The sequence below is a fragment of the Salvelinus fontinalis genome, chromosome 6 (genome assembly GCF_029448725.1).
Source record: "Salvelinus fontinalis isolate EN_2023a chromosome 6, ASM2944872v1, whole genome shotgun sequence".
Lineage (NCBI taxonomy): Eukaryota > Metazoa > Chordata > Actinopteri > Salmoniformes > Salmonidae > Salvelinus > Salvelinus fontinalis.
The window spans coordinates 80,874,649-80,897,503 of record NC_074670.1 but is presented as its reverse complement, the minus strand read 5'-3'; the positions used below and the strand labels follow the sequence as shown (position 1 = coordinate 80,897,503).

Sequence of the window (22,855 nt, the reverse complement as noted above, 5' to 3'; positions counted from 1 at the left end):
GTTGACTACTGTAACTGTTGTTGACTACTGTAACTGTTGTTGACTACTGTAACTGTTGACTACTGTAACTGTTGTTGACTACTGTAACTGTTGACTACTGTAACTGTTGACTATTGTAACTGTTGACTACTGTAACTGTTGACTACTGTAACTGTTGTTGACTACTGTAACTGTTGTTGACTACTGTAACTGTTGACTATTGTAACTGTTGTTGACTACTATAACTGTTGTTGACTACTGTAACTGTTGTTGACTACTGTAACTGTTGTTGACTACTATAACTGTTGTTGACTACTGTAACTGTTGTTGACTACTGTAACTGTTGTTGACTACTGTAACTGTTGTTGACTACAGTAACTGTTGTTGACTACTGTAACTGTTGACTACTGTAACTGTTGTTGACTACTGTAACTGTTGTTGACTACTGTAACTATTGACTACTGTAACTGTTGTTGACTACTGTAACTGTTGTTGACTACTGTAACTGTTGTTGACTACTGTAACTATTGACTACTGTAACTGTTGTTGACTACTGTAACTGTTGTTGACTACTGTAACTGTTGACTACTGTAACTGTTGTTGACTACTGTAACTGTTGTTGACTACTGTAACTGTTGTTGACTACTATAACTGTTGACTACTATAACTGTTGACTACTGTAACTGTTGTTGACTACTGTAACTGTTGTTGACTACTGTAACTGTTGACTACTGTAACTGTTGTTGACTACTGTAACTGTTGTTGACTACTGTAACTGTTGTTGACTACTGTAACTGTTGACTACTGTAACTGTTGTTGACTACTGTAACTGTTGTTGACTACTGTAACTGTTGTTGACTACTGTAACTGTTGTTGACTACTGTAACTGTTGACTACTGTAACTGTTGTTGACTACTGTAACTGTTGTTGACTACTGTAACTGTTGACTACTGTAACTGTTGTTGACTACTGTAACTGTTGACTATTGTAACTGTTGACTACTGTAACTGTTGTTGACTACTGTAACTGTTGTTGACTACTGTAACTGTTGACTACTGTAACTGTTGACTACTGTAACTGTTGTTGACTACTGTAACTGTTGACTACTGTAACTGTTGACTACTGTAACTGTTGTTGACTACTGTAACTGTTGACTACTGTAACTGTTGACTACTGTAACTGTTGTTGACTACTGTAACTGTTGACTACTGTAACAGTTGTTGACTACTGTAACTGTTGACTACTGTAACTGTTGTTGACTACTGTAACTGTTGTTGACTACTGTAACTGTTGACTACTGTAACTGTTGTTGACTACTGTAACTGTTGTTGACTACTGTAACTATTGACTACTGTAACTGTTGTTGACTACTGTAACTGTTGACTACTGTAACTGTTGACTACTGTAACTGTTGTTGACTACTGTAACTGTTGTTGACTACTGTAACTGTTGTTGACTACTGTAACTGTTGACTACTGTAACTGTTGTTGACTACTGTAACTGTTGTTGACTACTGTAACTGTTGACTACTGTAACTGTTGTTGACTACTGTAACTGTTGTTGACTACTGTAACTATTGACTACTGTAACTGTTGTTGACTACTGTAACTGTTGTTGACTACTGTAACTGTTGACTACTGTAACTGTTGTTGACTACTGTAACTGTTGTTGACTACTGTAACTGTTGTTGACTACTATAACTGTTGACTACTATAACTGTTGTTGACTACTGTAACTGTTGTTGACTACTGTAACTGTTGACTACTGTAACTGTTGTTGACTACTGTAACTGTTGACTACTGTAACTGTTGTTGACTACTGTAACTGTTGTTGACTACTGTAACTGTTGTTGACTACTGTAACTGTTGTTGACTACTGTAACTGTTGACTACTATAACTGTTGACTACTGTAACTGTTGTTGACTACTGTAACTGTTGACTACTGTAACTGTTGTTGACTACTGTAACTGTTGTTGACTACTGTAACTGTTGTTGACTACTGTAACTGTTGTTGACTACTGTAACTGTTGACTACTATAACTGTTGTTGACTACTGTAACTGTTGTTGACTACTGTAACTGTTGTTGACTACTGTAACTGTTGACTACTGTAACTGTTGTTGACTACTGTAACTGTTGACTACTGTAACTGTTGACTACTGTAACTGTTGACTACTGTAACTGTTGACTACTGTAACTGTTGTTGACTACTGTAACTGTTGTTGACTACTGTAACTGTTGACTATTGTAACTGTTGTTGACTACTATAACTGTTGTTGACTACTGTAACTGTTGTTGACTACTATAACTGTTGTTGACTACTGTAACTGTTGTTGACTACTGTAACTGTTGTTGACTACTGTAACTGTTGTTGACTACTGTAACTGTTGTTGACTACTGTAACTGTTGTTGACTACAGTAACTGTTGTTGACTACTGTAACTGTTGACTACTGTAACTGTTGTTGACTACTGTAACTGTTGACTACTGTAACTGTTGTTGACTACTGTAACTGTTGTTGACTACTGTAACTGTTGTTGACTACTGTAACTGTTGTTGACTACTGTAACTGTTGACTACTGTAACTGTTGTTGACTACTGTAACTGTTGTTGACTACTGTAACTGTTGTTGACTACTGTAACTGTTGTTGACTACTGTAACTGTTGACTACTGTAACTGTTGTTGACTACTGTAACTGTTGACTACTGTAACTGTTGACTACTGTAACTGTTGTTGACTACTGTAACTGTTGTTGACTACTGTAACTGTTGTTGACTACTGTAACTGTTGACTACTGTAACTGTTGTTGACTGCTGTAACTGTTGACTACTGTAACTGTTGACTACTGTAACTGTTGTTGACTACTGTAACTGTTGACTACTGTAACTGTTGTTGACTACTGTAACTGTTGACTACTGTAACTGTTGACTACTGTAACTGTTGTTGACTACTGTAACTGTTGTTGACTACTGTAACTGTTGTTGACTACTGTAACTGTTGTTGACTACTATAACTGTTGACTACTGTAACTGTTGTTGACTACTGTAACTGTTGTTGACTACTGTAACTGTTGTTGACTACTGTAACTGTTGACTACTGTAACTGTTGTTGACTACTGTAACTGTTGTTGACTACTGTAACTGTTGTTGACTACTGTAACTGTTGTTGACTACTGTAACTGTTGACTACTGTAACTGTTGTTGACTACTGTAACTGTTGTTGACTACTGTAACTGTTGACTACTGTAACTGTTGACTACTGTAACTGTTGACTACTGTAACTGTTGACTACTGTAACTGTTGTTGACTACTGTAACTGTTGACTACTGTAACTGTTGTTGACTACTGTAACTGTTGTTGACTACTGTAACTGTTGACTACTGTAACTGTTGTTGACTTCTGTAACTGTTGTTGACTACTGTAACTATTGACTACTGTAACTGTTGACTACTGTAACTGTTGACTACTGTAACTGTTGTTGACTACTGTAACTGTTGTTGACTACTGTAACTATTGACTACTGTAACTGTTGTTGACTACTGTAACTGTTGACTACTGTAACTGTTGTTGACTACTGTAACTGTTGTTGACTACTGTAACTGTTGACTACTGTAACTGTTGTTGACTACTATAACTGTTGTTGACTACTGTAACTGTTGTTGACTACTGTAACTGTTGTTGACTACTGTAACTGTTGACTACTGTAACTGTCGTTGACTACTGTAACTGTTGTTGACTACTGTAACTGTTGACTACTGTAACTGTTGTTGACTACTGTAACTATTGTTGGCTACTGTAACTGTTGACTACTGTAACTGTTGTTGACTACTGTAACTATTGACTACTATAACTGTTGTTGACTACTGTAACTGTTGACTACTGTAACTGTTGTTGACTACTGTAACTGTTGACTACTGTAACTGTTGTTGACTACTGTAACTATTGACTACTGTAACTGTTGACTACTGTAACTGTTGACTACTGTAACTGTTGTTGACTACTGTAACTGTTGTTGACTACTGTAACTGTTGACTACTGTAACTGTTGTTGACTACTGTAACTGTTGTTGACTACTGTAACTGTTGACTACTGTAACTGTTGACTACTGTAACTGTTGTTGACTACTGTAACTATTGACTACTGTAACAGTTGTTGACTACTGTAACTGTTGACTACTGTAACTGTTGTTGACTACTGTAACTGTTGACTACTGTAACTGTTGTTGACTACTGTAACTGTTGTTGACTACTGTAACTATTGACTACTGTAACTGTTGTTGACTACTGTAACTGTTGACTACTGTAACTGTTGACTACTGTAACTGTTGTTGACTACTGTAACTGTTGTTGACTACTGTAACTGTTGTTGACTACTGTAACTGTTGACTACTGTAACTGTTGTTGACTACTGTAACTGTTGTTGACTACTGTAACTGTTGACTACTGTAACTGTTGTTGACTACTGTAACTGTTGTTGACTACTGTAACTATTGACTACTGTAACTGTTGTTGACTACTGTAACTGTTGTTGACTACTGTAACTGTTGTTGACTACTGTAACTATTGGCTACTGTAACTGTTGTTGACTACTGTAACTGTTGTTGACTACTGTAACTGTTGACTACTGTAACTGTTGTTGACTACTGTAACTGTTTTTGACTACTGTAACTGTTGTTGACTACTATAACTGTTGACTACTCTAACTGTTGACTACTGTAACTGTTGTTGACTACTGTAACTGTTGTTGACTACTGTAACTGTTGACTACTGTAACTGTTGTTGACTACTGTAACTGTTGTTGACTACTGTAACTGTTGTTGACTACTGTAACTGTTGACTACTGTAACTGTTGTTGACTACTGTAACTGTTGTTGACTACTGTAACTGTTGTTGACTACTGTAACTGTTGTTGACTACTGTAACTGTTGACTACTGTAACTGTTGACTACTGTAACTGTTGTTGACTACTGTAACTGTTGTTGACTACTGTAACTGTTGACTACTGTAACTGTTGTTGACTACTGTAACTGTTGACTATTGTAACTGTTGACTACTGTAACTGTTGTTGACTACTGTAACTGTTGTTGACTACTGTAACTGTTGACTACTGTAACTGTTGACTACTGTAACTGTTGTTGACTACTGTAACTGTTGACTACTGTAACTGTTGACTACTGTAACTGTTGTTGACTACTGTAACTGTTGACTACTGTAACTGTTGACTACTGTAACTGTTGTTGACTACTGTAACTGTTGTTGACTACTGTAACTGTTGTTGACTACTGTAACTGTTGACTACTGTAACTGTTGACTACTGTAACTGTTGTTGACTACTGTAACTGTTGACTACTGTAACAGTTGTTGACTACTGTAACTGTTGACTACTGTAACTGTTGTTGACTACTGTAACTGTTGACTACTGTAACTGTTGTTGACTACTGTAACTGTTGTTGACTACTGTAACTATTGACTACTGTAACTGTTGTTGACTACTGTAACTGTTGACTACTGTAACTGTTGACTACTGTAACTGTTGTTGACTACTGTAACTGTTGTTGACTACTGTAACTGTTGTTGACTACTGTAACTGTTGACTACTGTAACTGTTGTTGACTACTGTAACTGTTGTTGACTACTGTAACTGTTGACTACTGTAACTGTTGTTGACTACTGTAACTGTTGTTGACTACTGTAACTATTGACTACTGTAACTGTTGTTGACTACTGTAACTGTTGTTGACTACTGTAACTGTTGTTGACTACTGTAACTATTGACTACTGTAACTGTTGTTGACTACTGTAACTGTTGTTGACTACTGTAACTGTTGACTACTGTAACTGTTGTTGACTACTGTAACTGTTGTTGACTACTGTAACTGTTGTTGACTACTATAACTGTTGAATACTATAACTGTTGTTGACTACTGTAACTGTTGTTGACTACTGTAACTGTTGACTACTGTAACTGTTGTTGACTACTGTAACTGTTGTTGACTACTGTAACTGTTGTTGACTACTGTAACTGTTGACTACTGTAACTGTTGTTGACTACTGTAACTGTTGTTGACTACTGTAACTGTTGTTGACTACTGTAACTGTTGTTGACTACTGTAACTGTTGACTACTGTAACTGTTGACTACTGTAACTGTTGTTGACTACTGTAACTGTTGTTGACTACTGTAACTGTTGTTGACTACTGTAACTGTTGACTACTGTAACTGTTGTTGACTACTGTAACTGTTGTTGACTACTGTAACTGTTGACTACTGTAACTGTTGTTGACTACTGTAACTGTTGTTGACTACTGTAACTATTGACTACTGTAACTGTTGTTGACTACTGTAACTGTTGTTGACTACTGTAACTGTTGTTGACTACTGTAACTATTGGCTACTGTAACTGTTGTTGACTACTGTAACTGTTGTTGACTACTGTAACTGTTGACTACTGTAACTGTTGTTGACTACTGTAACTGTTTTTGACTACTGTAACTGTTGTTGACTACTATAACTGTTGACTACTCTAACTGTTGACTACTGTAACTGTTGTTGACTACTGTAACTGTTGTTGACTACTGTAACTGTTGACTACTGTAACTGTTGTTGACTACTGTAACTGTTGTTGACTACTGTAACTGTTGTTGACTACTGTAACTGTTGACTATTGTAACTGTTGACTACTGTAACTGTTGTTGACTACTGTAACTGTTGTTGACTACTGTAACTGTTGACTACTGTAACTGTTGACTACTGTAACTGTTGTTGACTACTGTAACTGTTGACTACTGTAACTGTTGACTACTGTAACTGTTGTTGACTACTGTAACTGTTGACTACTGTAACTGTTGACTACTGTAACTGTTGTTGACTACTGTAACTGTTGACTACTGTAACAGTTGTTGACTACTGTAACTGTTGACTACTGTAACTGTTGTTGACTACTGTAACTGTTGTTGACTACTGTAACTGTTGACTACTGTAACTGTTGTTGACTACTGTAACTGTTGTTGACTACTGTAACTATTGACTACTGTAACTGTTGTTGACTACTGTAACTGTTGACTACTGTAACTGTTGACTACTGTAACTGTTGTTGACTACTGTAACTGTTGTTGACTACTGTAACTGTTGTTGACTACTGTAACTGTTGACTACTGTAACTGTTGTTGACTACTGTAACTGTTGTTGACTACTGTAACTGTTGACTACTGTAACTGTTGTTGACTACTGTAACTGTTGTTGACTACTGTAACTATTGACTACTGTAACTGTTGTTGACTACTGTAACTGTTGTTGACTACTGTAACTGTTGACTACTGTAACTGTTGTTGACTACTGTAACTGTTGTTGACTACTGTAACTGTTGTTGACTACTATAACTGTTGACTACTATAACTGTTGTTGACTACTGTAACTGTTGTTGACTACTGTAACTGTTGACTACTGTAACTGTTGTTGACTACTGTAACTGTTGACTACTGTAACTGTTGTTGACTACTGTAACTGTTGTTGACTACTGTAACTGTTGTTGACTACTGTAACTGTTGTTGACTACTGTAACTGTTGACTACTATAACTGTTGACTACTGTAACTGTTGTTGACTACTGTAACTGTTGACTACTGTAACTGTTGTTGACTACTGTAACTGTTGTTGACTACTGTAACTGTTGTTGACTACTGTAACTGTTGTTGACTACTGTAACTGTTGACTACTATAACTGTTGTTGACTACTGTAACTGTTGTTGACTACTGTAACTGTTGTTGACTACTGTAACTGTTGACTACTGTAACTGTTGTTGACTACTGTAACTGTTGACTACTGTAACTGTTGACTACTGTAACTGTTGACTACTGTAACTGTTGACTACTGTAACTGTTGTTGACTACTGTAACTGTTGTTGACTACTGTAACTGTTGACTATTGTAACTGTTGTTGACTACTATAACTGTTGTTGACTACTGTAACTGTTGTTGACTACTATAACTGTTGTTGACTACTGTAACTGTTGTTGACTACTGTAACTGTTGTTGACTACTGTAACTGTTGTTGACTACTGTAACTGTTGTTGACTACTGTAACTGTTGTTGACTACAGTAACTGTTGTTGACTACTGTAACTGTTGACTACTGTAACTGTTGTTGACTACTGTAACTGTTGACTACTGTAACTGTTGTTGACTACTGTAACTGTTGTTGACTACTGTAACTGTTGTTGACTACTGTAACTGTTGTTGACTACTGTAACTGTTGACTACTGTAACTGTTGTTGACTACTGTAACTGTTGTTGACTACTGTAACTGTTGTTGACTACTGTAACTGTTGTTGACTACTGTAACTGTTGACTACTGTAACTGTTGTTGACTACTGTAACTGTTGACTACTGTAACTGTTGACTACTGTAACTGTTGTTGACTACTGTAACTGTTGTTGACTACTGTAACTGTTGTTGACTACTGTAACTGTTGACTACTGTAACTGTTGTTGACTGCTGTAACTGTTGACTACTGTAACTGTTGACTACTGTAACTGTTGTTGACTACTGTAACTGTTGACTACTGTAACTGTTGTTGACTACTGTAACTGTTGACTACTGTAACTGTTGACTACTGTAACTGTTGTTGACTACTGTAACTGTTGTTGACTACTGTAACTGTTGTTGACTACTGTAACTGTTGTTGACTACTATAACTGTTGACTACTGTAACTGTTGTTGACTACTGTAACTGTTGTTGACTACTGTAACTGTTGTTGACTACTGTAACTGTTGACTACTGTAACTGTTGTTGACTACTGTAACTGTTGTTGACTACTGTAACTGTTGTTGACTACTGTAACTGTTGTTGACTACTGTAACTGTTGACTACTGTAACTGTTGTTGACTACTGTAACTGTTGTTGACTACTGTAACTGTTGACTACTGTAACTGTTGACTACTGTAACTGTTGACTACTGTAACTGTTGACTACTGTAACTGTTGTTGACTACTGTAACTGTTGACTACTGTAACTGTTGTTGACTACTGTAACTGTTGTTGACTACTGTAACTGTTGACTACTGTAACTGTTGTTGACTTCTGTAACTGTTGTTGACTACTGTAACTATTGACTACTGTAACTGTTGACTACTGTAACTGTTGACTACTGTAACTGTTGTTGACTACTGTAACTGTTGTTGACTACTGTAACTATTGACTACTGTAACTGTTGTTGACTACTGTAACTGTTGACTACTGTAACTGTTGTTGACTACTGTAACTGTTGTTGACTACTGTAACTGTTGACTACTGTAACTGTTGTTGACTACTATAACTGTTGTTGACTACTGTAACTGTTGTTGACTACTGTAACTGTTGTTGACTACTGTAACTGTTGACTACTGTAACTGTCGTTGACTACTGTAACTGTTGTTGACTACTGTAACTGTTGACTACTGTAACTGTTGTTGACTACTGTAACTATTGTTGGCTACTGTAACTGTTGACTACTGTAACTGTTGTTGACTACTGTAACTATTGACTACTATAACTGTTGTTGACTACTGTAACTGTTGACTACTGTAACTGTTGTTGACTACTGTAACTGTTGACTACTGTAACTGTTGTTGACTACTGTAACTATTGACTACTGTAACTGTTGACTACTGTAACTGTTGACTACTGTAACTGTTGTTGACTACTGTAACTGTTGTTGACTACTGTAACTGTTGACTACTGTAACTGTTGTTGACTACTGTAACTGTTGTTGACTACTGTAACTGTTGACTACTGTAACTGTTGACTACTGTAACTGTTGTTGACTACTGTAACTATTGACTACTGTAACAGTTGTTGACTACTGTAACTGTTGACTACTGTAACTGTTGTTGACTACTGTAACTGTGGCCCCGTGTGGCTCAGTTGGTAGAGCATGGCGCTTGCAACGCCAGGGTTGTGGGTTCGATTCCCACGGGGGGCCAGTACAAAAAAAGTATGAATGTATGTACTTGTAAGTCGCTCTGGATAAGAGCGTCTGCTAAATGACTTAAATGTAAATGTAACTGTTGACTACTGTAACTGTTGTTGACTACTGTAACTGTTGTTGACTACTGTAACTATTGACTACTGTAACTGTTGTTGACTACTGTAACTGTTGACTACTGTAACTGTTGACTACTGTAACTGTTGTTGACTACTGTAACTGTTGTTGACTACTGTAACTGTTGTTGACTACTGTAACTGTTGACTACTGTAACTGTTGTTGACTACTGTAACTGTTGTTGACTACTGTAACTGTTGACTACTGTAACTGTTGTTGACTACTGTAACTGTTGTTGACTACTGTAACTATTGACTACTGTAACTGTTGTTGACTACTGTAACTGTTGTTGACTACTGTAACTGTTGTTGACTACTGTAACTATTGGCTACTGTAACTGTTGTTGACTACTGTAACTGTTGTTGACTACTGTAACTGTTGACTACTGTAACTGTTGTTGACTACTGTAACTGTTTTTGACTACTGTAACTGTTGTTGACTACTATAACTGTTGACTACTCTAACTGTTGACTACTGTAACTGTTGTTGACTACTGTAACTGTTGTTGACTACTGTAACTGTTGACTACTGTAACTGTTGTTGACTACTGTAACTGTTGTTGACTACTGTAACTGTTGTTGACTACTGTAACTGTTGACTACTGTAACTGTTGTTGACTACTGTAACTGTTGTTGACTACTGTAACTGTTGTTGACTACTGTAACTGTTGTTGACTACTGTAACTGTTGACTACTGTAACTGTTGACTACTGTAACTGTTGTTGACTACTGTAACTGTTGTTGACTACTGTAACTGTTGACTACTGTAACTGTTGTTGACTACTGTAACTGTTGACTATTGTAACTGTTGACTACTGTAACTGTTGTTGACTACTGTAACTGTTGTTGACTACTGTAACTGTTGACTACTGTAACTGTTGACTACTGTAACTGTTGTTGACTACTGTAACTGTTGACTACTGTAACTGTTGACTACTGTAACTGTTGTTGACTACTGTAACTGTTGACTACTGTAACTGTTGACTACTGTAACTGTTGTTGACTACTGTAACTGTTGTTGACTACTGTAACTGTTGTTGACTACTGTAACTGTTGACTACTGTAACTGTTGACTACTGTAACTGTTGTTGACTACTGTAACTGTTGACTACTGTAACAGTTGTTGACTACTGTAACTGTTGACTACTGTAACTGTTGTTGACTACTGTAACTGTTGACTACTGTAACTGTTGTTGACTACTGTAACTGTTGTTGACTACTGTAACTATTGACTACTGTAACTGTTGTTGACTACTGTAACTGTTGACTACTGTAACTGTTGACTACTGTAACTGTTGTTGACTACTGTAACTGTTGTTGACTACTGTAACTGTTGTTGACTACTGTAACTGTTGACTACTGTAACTGTTGTTGACTACTGTAACTGTTGTTGACTACTGTAACTGTTGACTACTGTAACTGTTGTTGACTACTGTAACTGTTGTTGACTACTGTAACTATTGACTACTGTAACTGTTGTTGACTACTGTAACTGTTGTTGACTACTGTAACTGTTGTTGACTACTGTAACTATTGACTACTGTAACTGTTGTTGACTACTGTAACTGTTGTTGACTACTGTAACTGTTGACTACTGTAACTGTTGTTGACTACTGTAACTGTTGTTGACTACTGTAACTGTTGTTGACTACTATAACTGTTGAATACTATAACTGTTGTTGACTACTGTAACTGTTGTTGACTACTGTAACTGTTGACTACTGTAACTGTTGTTGACTACTGTAACTGTTGTTGACTACTGTAACTGTTGTTGACTACTGTAACTGTTGACTACTGTAACTGTTGTTGACTACTGTAACTGTTGTTGACTACTGTAACTGTTGTTGACTACTGTAACTGTTGTTGACTACTGTAACTGTTGACTACTGTAACTGTTGACTACTGTAACTGTTGTTGACTACTGTAACTGTTGTTGACTACTGTAACTGTTGTTGACTACTGTAACTGTTGACTACTGTAACTGTTGTTGACTACTGTAACTGTTGTTGACTACTGTAACTGTTGACTACTGTAACTGTTGTTGACTACTGTAACTGTTGTTGACTACTGTAACTATTGACTACTGTAACTGTTGTTGACTACTGTAACTGTTGTTGACTACTGTAACTGTTGTTGACTACTGTAACTATTGGCTACTGTAACTGTTGTTGACTACTGTAACTGTTGTTGACTACTGTAACTGTTGACTACTGTAACTGTTGTTGACTACTGTAACTGTTTTTGACTACTGTAACTGTTGTTGACTACTATAACTGTTGACTACTCTAACTGTTGACTACTGTAACTGTTGTTGACTACTGTAACTGTTGTTGACTACTGTAACTGTTGACTACTGTAACTGTTGTTGACTACTATAACTGTTGACTACTGTAACTGTTGTTGACTACTGTAACTGTTGTTGACTACTGTAACTGTTGTTGACTACTGTAACTGTTGACTACTGTAACTGTTGTTGACTACTGTAACTGTTGTTGACTACTGTAACTGTTGTTGACTACTGTAACTGTTGTTGACTACTGTAACTGTTGACTACTGTAACTGTTGTTGACTACTGTAACTGTTGTTGACTACTGTAACTGTTGACTACTGTAACTGTTGACTACTGTAACTGTTGACTACTGTAACTGTTGACTACTGTAACTGTTGTTGACTACTGTAACTGTTGACTACTGTAACTGTTGTTGACTACTGTAACTGTTGTTGACTACTGTAACTGTTGACTACTGTAACTGTTGTTGACTTCTGTAACTGTTGTTGACTACTGTAACTATTGACTACTGTAACTGTTGACTACTGTAACTGTTGACTACTGTAACTGTTGTTGACTACTGTAACTGTTGTTGACTACTGTAACTATTGACTACTGTAACTGTTGTTGACTACTGTAACTGTTGACTACTGTAACTGTTGTTGACTACTGTAACTGTTGTTGACTACTGTAACTGTTGACTACTGTAACTGTTGTTGACTACTATAACTGTTGTTGACTACTGTAACTGTTGTTGACTACTGTAACTGTTGTTGACTACTGTAACTGTTGACTACTGTAACTGTCGTTGACTACTGTAACTGTTGTTGACTACTGTAACTGTTGACTACTGTAACTGTTGTTGACTACTGTAACTATTGTTGGCTACTGTAACTGTTGACTACTGTAACTGTTGTTGACTACTGTAACTATTGACTACTATAACTGTTGTTGACTACTGTAACTGTTGACTACTGTAACTGTTGTTGACTACTGTAACTGTTGACTACTGTAACTGTTGTTGACTACTGTAACTATTGACTACTGTAACTGTTGACTACTGTAACTGTTGACTACTGTAACTGTTGTTGACTACTGTAACTGTTGTTGACTACTGTAACTGTTGACTACTGTAACTGTTGTTGACTACTGTAACTGTTGTTGACTACTGTAACTGTTGACTACTGTAACTGTTGACTACTGTAACTGTTGTTGACTACTGTAACTATTGACTACTGTAACAGTTGTTGACTACTGTAACTGTTGACTACTGTAACTGTTGTTGACTACTGTAACTGTGGCCCCGTGTGGCTCAGTTGGTAGAGCATGGCGCTTGCAACGCCAGGGTTGTGGGTTCGATTCCCACGGGGGGCCAGTACAAAAAAAGTATGAATGTATGTACTTGTAAGTCGCTCTGGATAAGAGCGTCTGCTAAATGACTTAAATGTAAATGTAACTGTTGACTACTGTAACTGTTGTTGACTACTGTAACTGTTGTTGACTACTGTAACTATTGACTACTGTAACTGTTGTTGACTACTGTAACTGTTGACTACTGTAACTGTTGACTACTGTAACTGTTGTTGACTACTGTAACTGTTGTTGACTACTGTAACTGTTGTTGACTACTGTAACTGTTGACTACTGTAACTGTTGTTGACTACTGTAACTGTTGTTGACTACTGTAACTGTTGACTACTGTAACTGTTGTTGACTACTGTAACTGTTGTTGACTACTGTAACTATTGACTACTGTAACTGTTGTTGACTACTGTAACTGTTGTTGACTACTGTAACTGTTGTTGACTACTGTAACTATTGGCTACTGTAACTGTTGTTGACTACTGTAACTGTTGTTGACTACTGTAACTGTTGACTACTGTAACTGTTGTTGACTACTGTAACTGTTTTTGACTACTGTAACTGTTGTTGACTACTATAACTGTTGACTACTCTAACTGTTGACTACTGTAACTGTTGTTGACTACTGTAACTGTTGTTGACTACTGTAACTGTTGACTACTGTAACTGTTGTTGACTACTGTAACTGTTGTTGACTACTGTAACTGTTGTTGACTACTGTAACTGTTGACTACTGTAACTGTTGTTGACTACTGTAACTGTTGTTGACTACTGTAACTGTTGTTGACTACTGTAACTGTTGTTGACTACTGTAACTGTTGACTACTGTAACTGTTGACTACTGTAACTGTTGTTGACTACTGTAACTGTTGTTGACTACTGTAACTGTTGACTACTGTAACTGTTGTTGACTACTGTAACTGTTGACTATTGTAACTGTTGACTACTGTAACTGTTGTTGACTACTGTAACTGTTGTTGACTACTGTAACTGTTGACTACTGTAACTGTTGACTACTGTAACTGTTGTTGACTACTGTAACTGTTGACTACTGTAACTGTTGACTACTGTAACTGTTGTTGACTACTGTAACTGTTGACTACTGTAACTGTTGACTACTGTAACTGTTGTTGACTACTGTAACTGTTGTTGACTACTGTAACTGTTGTTGACTACTGTAACTGTTGACTACTGTAACTGTTGACTACTGTAACTGTTGTTGACTACTGTAACTGTTGACTACTGTAACAGTTGTTGACTACTGTAACTGTTGACTACTGTAACTGTTGTTGACTACTGTAACTGTTGACTACTGTAACTGTTGTTGACTACTGTAACTGTTGTTGACTACTGTAACTATTGACTACTGTAACTGTTGTTGACTACTGTAACTGTTGACTACTGTAACTGTTGACTACTGTAACTGTTGTTGACTACTGTAACTGTTGTTGACTACTGTAACTGTTGTTGACTACTGTAACTGTTGACTACTGTAACTGTTGTTGACTACTGTAACTGTTGTTGACTACTGTAACTGTTGACTACTGTAACTGTTGTTGACTACTGTAACTGTTGTTGACTACTGTAACTATTGACTACTGTAACTGTTGTTGACTACTGTAACTGTTGTTGACTACTGTAACTGTTGTTGACTACTGTAACTATTGACTACTGTAACTGTTGTTGACTACTGTAACTGTTGTTGACTACTGTAACTGTTGACTACTGTAACTGTTGTTGACTACTGTAACTGTTGTTGACTACTGTAACTGTTGTTGACTACTATAACTGTTGAATACTATAACTGTTGTTGACTACTGTAACTGTTGTTGACTACTGTAACTGTTGACTACTGTAACTGTTGTTGACTACTGTAACTGTTGTTGACTACTGTAACTGTTGTTGACTACTGTAACTGTTGACTACTGTAACTGTTGTTGACTACTGTAACTGTTGTTGACTACTGTAACTGTTGTTGACTACTGTAACTGTTGTTGACTACTGTAACTGTTGACTACTGTAACTGTTGACTACTGTAACTGTTGTTGACTACTGTAACTGTTGTTGACTACTGTAACTGTTGTTGACTACTGTAACTGTTGACTACTGTAACTGTTGTTGACTACTGTAACTGTTGTTGACTACTGTAACTGTTGACTACTGTAACTGTTGTTGACTACTGTAACTGTTGTTGACTACTGTAACTATTGACTACTGTAACTGTTGTTGACTACTGTAACTGTTGTTGACTACTGTAACTGTTGTTGACTACTGTAACTATTGGCTACTGTAACTGTTGTTGACTACTGTAACTGTTGTTGACTACTGTAACTGTTGACTACTGTAACTGTTGTTGACTACTGTAACTGTTTTTGACTACTGTAACTGTTGTTGACTACTATAACTGTTGACTACTCTAACTGTTGACTACTGTAACTGTTGTTGACTACTGTAACTGTTGTTGACTACTGTAACTGTTGACTACTGTAACTGTTGTTGACTACTGTAACTGTTGTTGACTACTGTAACTGTTGTTGACTACTGTAACTGTTGACTACTGTAACTGTTGTTGACTACTGTAACTGTTGTTGACTACTGTAACTGTTGTTGACTACTGTAACTGTTGTTGACTACTGTAACTGTTGACTACTGTAACTGTTGACTACTGTAACTGTTGTTGACTACTGTAACTGTTGTTGACTACTGTAACTGTTGACTACTGTAACTGTTGTTGACTACTGTAACTGTTGACTATTGTAACTGTTGACTACTGTAACTGTTGTTGACTACTGTAACTGTTGTTGACTACTGTAACTGTTGACTACTGTAACTGTTGACTACTGTAACTGTTGTTGACTACTGTAACTGTTGACTACTGTAACTGTTGACTACTGTAACTGTTGTTGACTACTGTAACTGTTGACTACTGTAACTGTTGACTACTGTAACTGTTGTTGACTACTGTAACTGTTGTTGACTACTGTAACTGTTGTTGACTACTGTAACTGTTGACTACTGTAACTGTTGACTACTGTAACTGTTGTTGACTACTGTAACTGTTGACTACTGTAACAGTTGTTGACTACTGTAACTGTTGACTACTGTAACTGTTGTTGACTACTGTAACTGTTGACTACTGTAACTGTTGTTGACTACTGTAACTGTTGTTGACTACTGTAACTATTGACTACTGTAACTGTTGTTGACTACTGTAACTGTTGACTACTGTAACTGTTGACTACTGTAACTGTTGTTGACTACTGTAACTGTTGTTGACTACTGTAACTGTTGTTGACTACTGTAACTGTTGACTACTGTAACTGTTGTTGACTACTGTAACTGTTGTTGACTACTGTAACTGTTGACTACTGTAACTGTTGTTGACTACTGTAACTGTTGTTGACTACTGTAACTATTGACTACTGTAACTGTTGTTGACTACTGTAACTGTTGTTGACTACTGTAACTGTTGTTGACTACTGTAACTATTGACTACTGTAACTGTTGTTGACTACTGTAACTGTTGTTGACTACTGTAACTGTTGACTACTGTAACTGTTGTTGACTACTGTAACTGTTGTTGACTACTGTAACTGTTGTTGACTACTGTAACTGTTGACTACTGTAACTGTTGTTGACTACTGTAACTGTTGTTGACTACTGTAACTGTTGTTGACTACTGTAACTGTTGACTACTGTAACTGTTGTTGACTACTGTAACTGTTGTTGACTACTGTAACTGTTGTTGACTACTGTAACTGTTGTTGACTACTGTAACTGTTGACTACTATAACTGTTGACTACTGTAACTGTTGTTGACTACTGTAACTGTTGACTACTGTAACTGTTGTTGACTACTGTAACTGTTGTTGACTACTGTAACTGTTGTTGACTACTGTAACTGTTGTTGACTACTGTAACTGTTGACTACTATAACTGTTGTTGACTACTGTAACTGTTGTTGACTACTGTAACTGTTGTTGACTACTGTAACTGTTGACTACTGTAACTGTTGTTGACTACTGTAACTGTTGACTACTCTAACTGTTGACTACTGTAACTGTTGACTACTGTAACTGTTGACTACTGTAACTGTTGTTGACTACTGTAACTGTTGTTGACTACTGTAACTGTTGACTATTGTAACTGTTGTTGACTACTATAACTGTTGTTGACTACTGTAACTGATGTTGACTACTGTAACTGTTGTTGACTACTATAACTGTTGTTGACTACTGTAACTGTTGTTGACTACTGTAACTGTTGTTGACTACTGTAACTGTTGTTGACTACAGTAACTGTTGTTGACTACTGTAACTGTTGACTACTGTAACTGTTGTTGACTACTCTAACTGTTGTTGACTACTGTAACTATTGACTACTGTAACTGTTGTTGACTACTGTAACTGTTGTTGACTACTGTAACTATTGACTACTGTAACTGTTGTTGACTACTGTAACTGTTGTTGACTACTGTAACTGTTGACTACTGTAACTGTTGACTACTGTAACTGTTGTTGACTACTGTAACTGTTGACTACTGTAACTGTTGACTACTGTAACTGTTGTTGACTACTGTAACTGTTGACTACTATAACTGTTGACTACTGTAACTGTTGTTGACTACTGTAACTGTTGACTACTGTAACTGTTGTTGACTACTGTAACTGTTGTTGACTACTGTAACTGTTGTTGACTACTGTAACTGTTGTTGACTACTGTAACTGTTGTTGACTACTGTAACTGTTGACTACTATAACTGTTGTTGACTACTGTAACTGTTGTTGACTACTGTAACTGTTGTTGACTACTGTAACTGTTGACTACTGTAACTGTTGTTGACTACTGTAACTGTTGACTACTCTAACTGTTGACTACTGTAACTGTTGACTACTGTAACTGTTGACTACTGTAACTGTTGTTGACTACTGTAACTGTTGTTGACTACTGTAACTGTTGACTATTGTAACTGTTGTTGACTACTATAACTGTTGTTGACTACTGTAACTGTTGTTGACTACTGTAACTGTTGTTGACTACTATAACTGTTGTTGACTACTGTAACTGTTGTTGACTACTGTAACTGTTGTTGACTACTGTAACTGTTGTTGACTACTGTAACTGTTGTTGACTACAGTAACTGTTGTTGACTACTGTAACTGTTGACTACTGTAACTGTTGTTGACTACTGTAACTGTTGTTGACTACTGTAACTATTGACTACTGTAACTGTTGTTGACTACTGTAACTGTTGTTGACTACTGTAACTGTTGTTGACTACTGTAACTATTGACTACTGTAACTGTTGTTGACTACTGTAACTGTTGTTGACTACTGTAACTGTTGACTACTGTAACTGTTGACTACTGTAACTGTTGTTGACTACTGTAACTGTTGACTACTGTAACTGTTGACTACTGTAACTGTTGTTGACTACTGTAACAGTTGACTACTGTAACTGTTGACTACTGTAACTGTTGTTGACTACTGTAACTGTTGACTACTGTAACTGTTGTTGACTACTGTAACTGTTGACTACTGTAACTGTTGACTACTGTAACTGTTGTTGACTACTGTAACTGTTGACTACTGTAACAGTTGTTGACTACTGTAACTGTTGACTACTGTAACTGTTGTTGACTACTGTAACTGTTGTTGACTACTGTAACTGTTGACTACTGTAACTGTTGTTGACTACTGTAACTGTTGTTGACTACTGTAACTATTGACTACTGTAACTGTTGTTGACTACTGTAACTGTTGACTACTGTAACTGTTGACTACTGTAACTGTTGTTGACTACTGTAACTGTTGTTGACTACTGTAACTGTTGTTGACTACTGTAACTGTTGACTACTGTAACTGTTGTTGACTACTGTAACTGTTGTTGACTACTGTAACTGTTGACTACTGTAACTGTTGTTGACTACTGTAACTGTTGTTGACTACTGTAACTATTGACTACTGTAACTGTTGTTGACTACTGTAACTGTTGTTGACTACTGTAACTGTTGTTGACTACTGTAACTATTGACTACTGTAACTGTTGTTGACTACTGTAACTGTTGACTACTGTAACTGTTGTTGACTACTGTAACTGTTGTTGACTACTGTAACTGTTGTTGACTACTATAACTGTTGACTACTATAACTGTTGTTGACTACTGTAACTGTTGTTGACTACTGTAACTGTTGACTACTGTAACTGTTTTTGACTACTGTAACTGTTGACTACTATAACTGTTGACTACTGTAACTGTTGTTGACTACTGTAACTGTTGACTACTGTAACTGTTGTTGACTACTGTAACTGTTGTTGACTACTGTAACTGTTGTTGACTACTGTAACTGTTGTTGACTACTGTAACTGTTGTTGACTACTGTAACTGTTGACTACTATAACTGTTGTTGACTACTGTAACTGTTGTTGACTACTGTAACTGTTGTTGACTACTGTAACTGTTGACTACTGTAACTGTTGTTGACTACTGTAACTGTTGACTACTCTAACTGTTGACTACTGTAACTGTTGACTACTGTAACTGTTGACTACTGTAACTGTTGTTGACTACTGTAACTGTTGTTGACTACTGTAACTGTTGACTATTGTAACTGTTGTTGACTACTATAACTGTTGTTGACTACTGTAACTGTTGTTGACTACTGTAACTGTTGTTGACTACTATAACTGTTGTTGACTACTGTAACTGTTGTTGACTACTGTAACTGTTGTTGACTACTGTAACTGTTGTTGACTACTGTAACTGTTGTTGACTACAGTAACTGTTGTTGACTACTGTAACTGTTGACTACTGTAACTGTTGTTGACTACTGTAACTGTTGTTGACTACTGTAACTATTGACTACTGTAACTGTTGTTGACTACTGTAACTGTTGTTGACTACTGTAACTGTTGTTGACTACTGTAACTATTGACTACTGTAACTGTTGTTGACTACTGTAACTGTTGTTGACTACTGTAACTGTTGACTACTGTAACTGTTGACTACTGTAACTGTTGTTGACTACTGTAACTGTTGACTACTGTAACTGTTGACTACTGTAACTGTTGTTGACTACTGTAACAGTTGACTACTGTAACTGTTGACTACTGTAACTGTTGTTGACTACTGTAACTGTTGACTACTGTAACTGTTGTTGACTACTGTAACTGTTGACTACTGTAACTGTTGACTACTGTAACTGTTGTTGACTACTGTAACTGTTGACTACTGTAACAGTTGTTGACTACTGTAACTGTTGACTACTGTAACTGTTGTTGACTACTGTAACTGTTGTTGACTACTGTAACTGTTGACTACTGTAACTGTTGTTGACTACTGTAACTGTTGTTGACTACTGTAACTATTGACTACTGTAACTGTTGTTGACTACTGTAACTGTTGACTACTGTAACTGTTGACTACTGTAACTGTTGTTGACTACTGTAACTGTTGTTGACTACTGTAACTGTTGTTGACTACTGTAACTGTTGACTACTGTAACTGTTGTTGACTACTGTAACTGTTGTTGACTACTGTAACTGTTGACTACTGTAACTGTTGTTGACTACTGTAACTGTTGTTGACTACTGTAACTATTGACTACTGTAACTGTTGTTGACTACTGTAACTGTTGTTGACTACTGTAACTGTTGTTGACTACTGTAACTATTGACTACTGTAACTGTTGTTGACTACTGTAACTGTTGTTGACTACTGTAACTGTTGACTACTGTAACTGTTGTTGACTACTGTAACTGTTGTTGACTACTGTAACTGTTGTTGACTACTATAACTGTTGACTACTATAACTGTTGTTGACTACTGTAACTGTTGTTGACTACTGTAACTGTTGACTACTGTAACTGTTGTTGACTACTGTAACTGTTGTTGACTACTGTAACTGTTGTTGACTACTGTAACTGTTGACTACTGTAACTGTTGTTGACTACTGTAACTGTTGTTGACTACTGTAACTGTTGTTGACTACTGTAACTGTTGTTGACTACTGTAACTGTTGTTGACTACTGTAACTGTTGTTGACTACTGTAACTGTTGTTGACTACTGTAACTGTTGTTGACTACTGTAACTGTTGACTACTATAACTGTTGACTACTGTAACTGTTGTTGACTACTGTAACTGTTGACTACTGTAACTGTTGTTGACTACTGTAACGGTTGTTGACTACTGTAACTGTTGTTGACTACTGTAACTGTTGTTGACTACTGTAACTGTTGTTGACTACTGTAACTGTTGACTACTATAACTGTTGTTGACTACTGTAACTGTTGTTGACTACTGTAACTGTTGTTGACTACTGTAACTGTTGACTACTGTAACTGTTGTTGACTACTGTAACTGTTGACTACTGTAACTGTTGACTACTGTAACTGTTGACTACTGTAACTGTTGACTACTGTAACTGTTGTTGACTACTGTAACTGTTGTTGACTACTGTAACTGTTGACTATTGTAACTGTTGTTGACTACTATAACTGTTGTTGACTACTGTAACTGTTGTTGACTACTGTAACTGTTGTTGACTACTATAACTGTTGTTGACTACTGTAACTGTTGTTGACTACTGTAACTGTTGTTGACTACTGTAACTGTTGTTGACTACAGTAACTGTTGTTGACTACTGTAACTGTTGACTACTGTAACTGTTGTTGACTACTGTAACTGTTGTTGACTACTGTAACTATTGACTACTGTAACTGTTGTTGACTACTGTAACTGTTGTTGACTACTGTAACTGTTGTTGACTACTGTAACTATTGACTACTGTAACTGTTGTTGACTACTGTAACTGTTGTTGACTACTGTAACTGTTGACTACTGTAACTGTTGTTGACTACTGTAACTGTTGTTGACTACTGTAACTGTTGTTGACTACTATAACTGTTGACTACTATAACTGTTGACTACTGTAACTGTTGTTGACTACTGTAACTGTTGTTGACTACTGTAACTGTTGACTACTGTAACTGTTGTTGACTACTGTAACTGTTTTTGACTACTGTAACTGTTGTTGACTACTATAACTGTTGACTACTCTAACTGTTGACTACTGTAACTGTTGTTGACTACTGTAACTGTTGTTGACTACTGTAACTGTTGACTACTGTAACTGTTGTTGACTACTGTAACTGTTGTTGACTACTGTAAC

At 36.6% G+C, this 22,855-nt stretch overlaps 2 non-coding genes across 2 annotated transcripts; both read left to right on the top strand.

Annotated features, from left to right (window-relative positions):
* Positions 1-9,857: 9,857 nt before the first annotated feature.
* trnaa-ugc (transfer RNA alanine (anticodon UGC)) lies at positions 9,858-9,933 on the top strand. The gene has a single exon. It is a non-coding gene; the product is annotated as a tRNA-Ala (tRNA).
* A 3,686-nt stretch (positions 9,934-13,619) lies between these two features.
* trnaa-ugc (transfer RNA alanine (anticodon UGC)) lies at positions 13,620-13,695 on the top strand. The gene has a single exon. It is a non-coding gene; the product is annotated as a tRNA-Ala (tRNA).
* Positions 13,696-22,855: the final 9,160 nt, after the last annotated feature.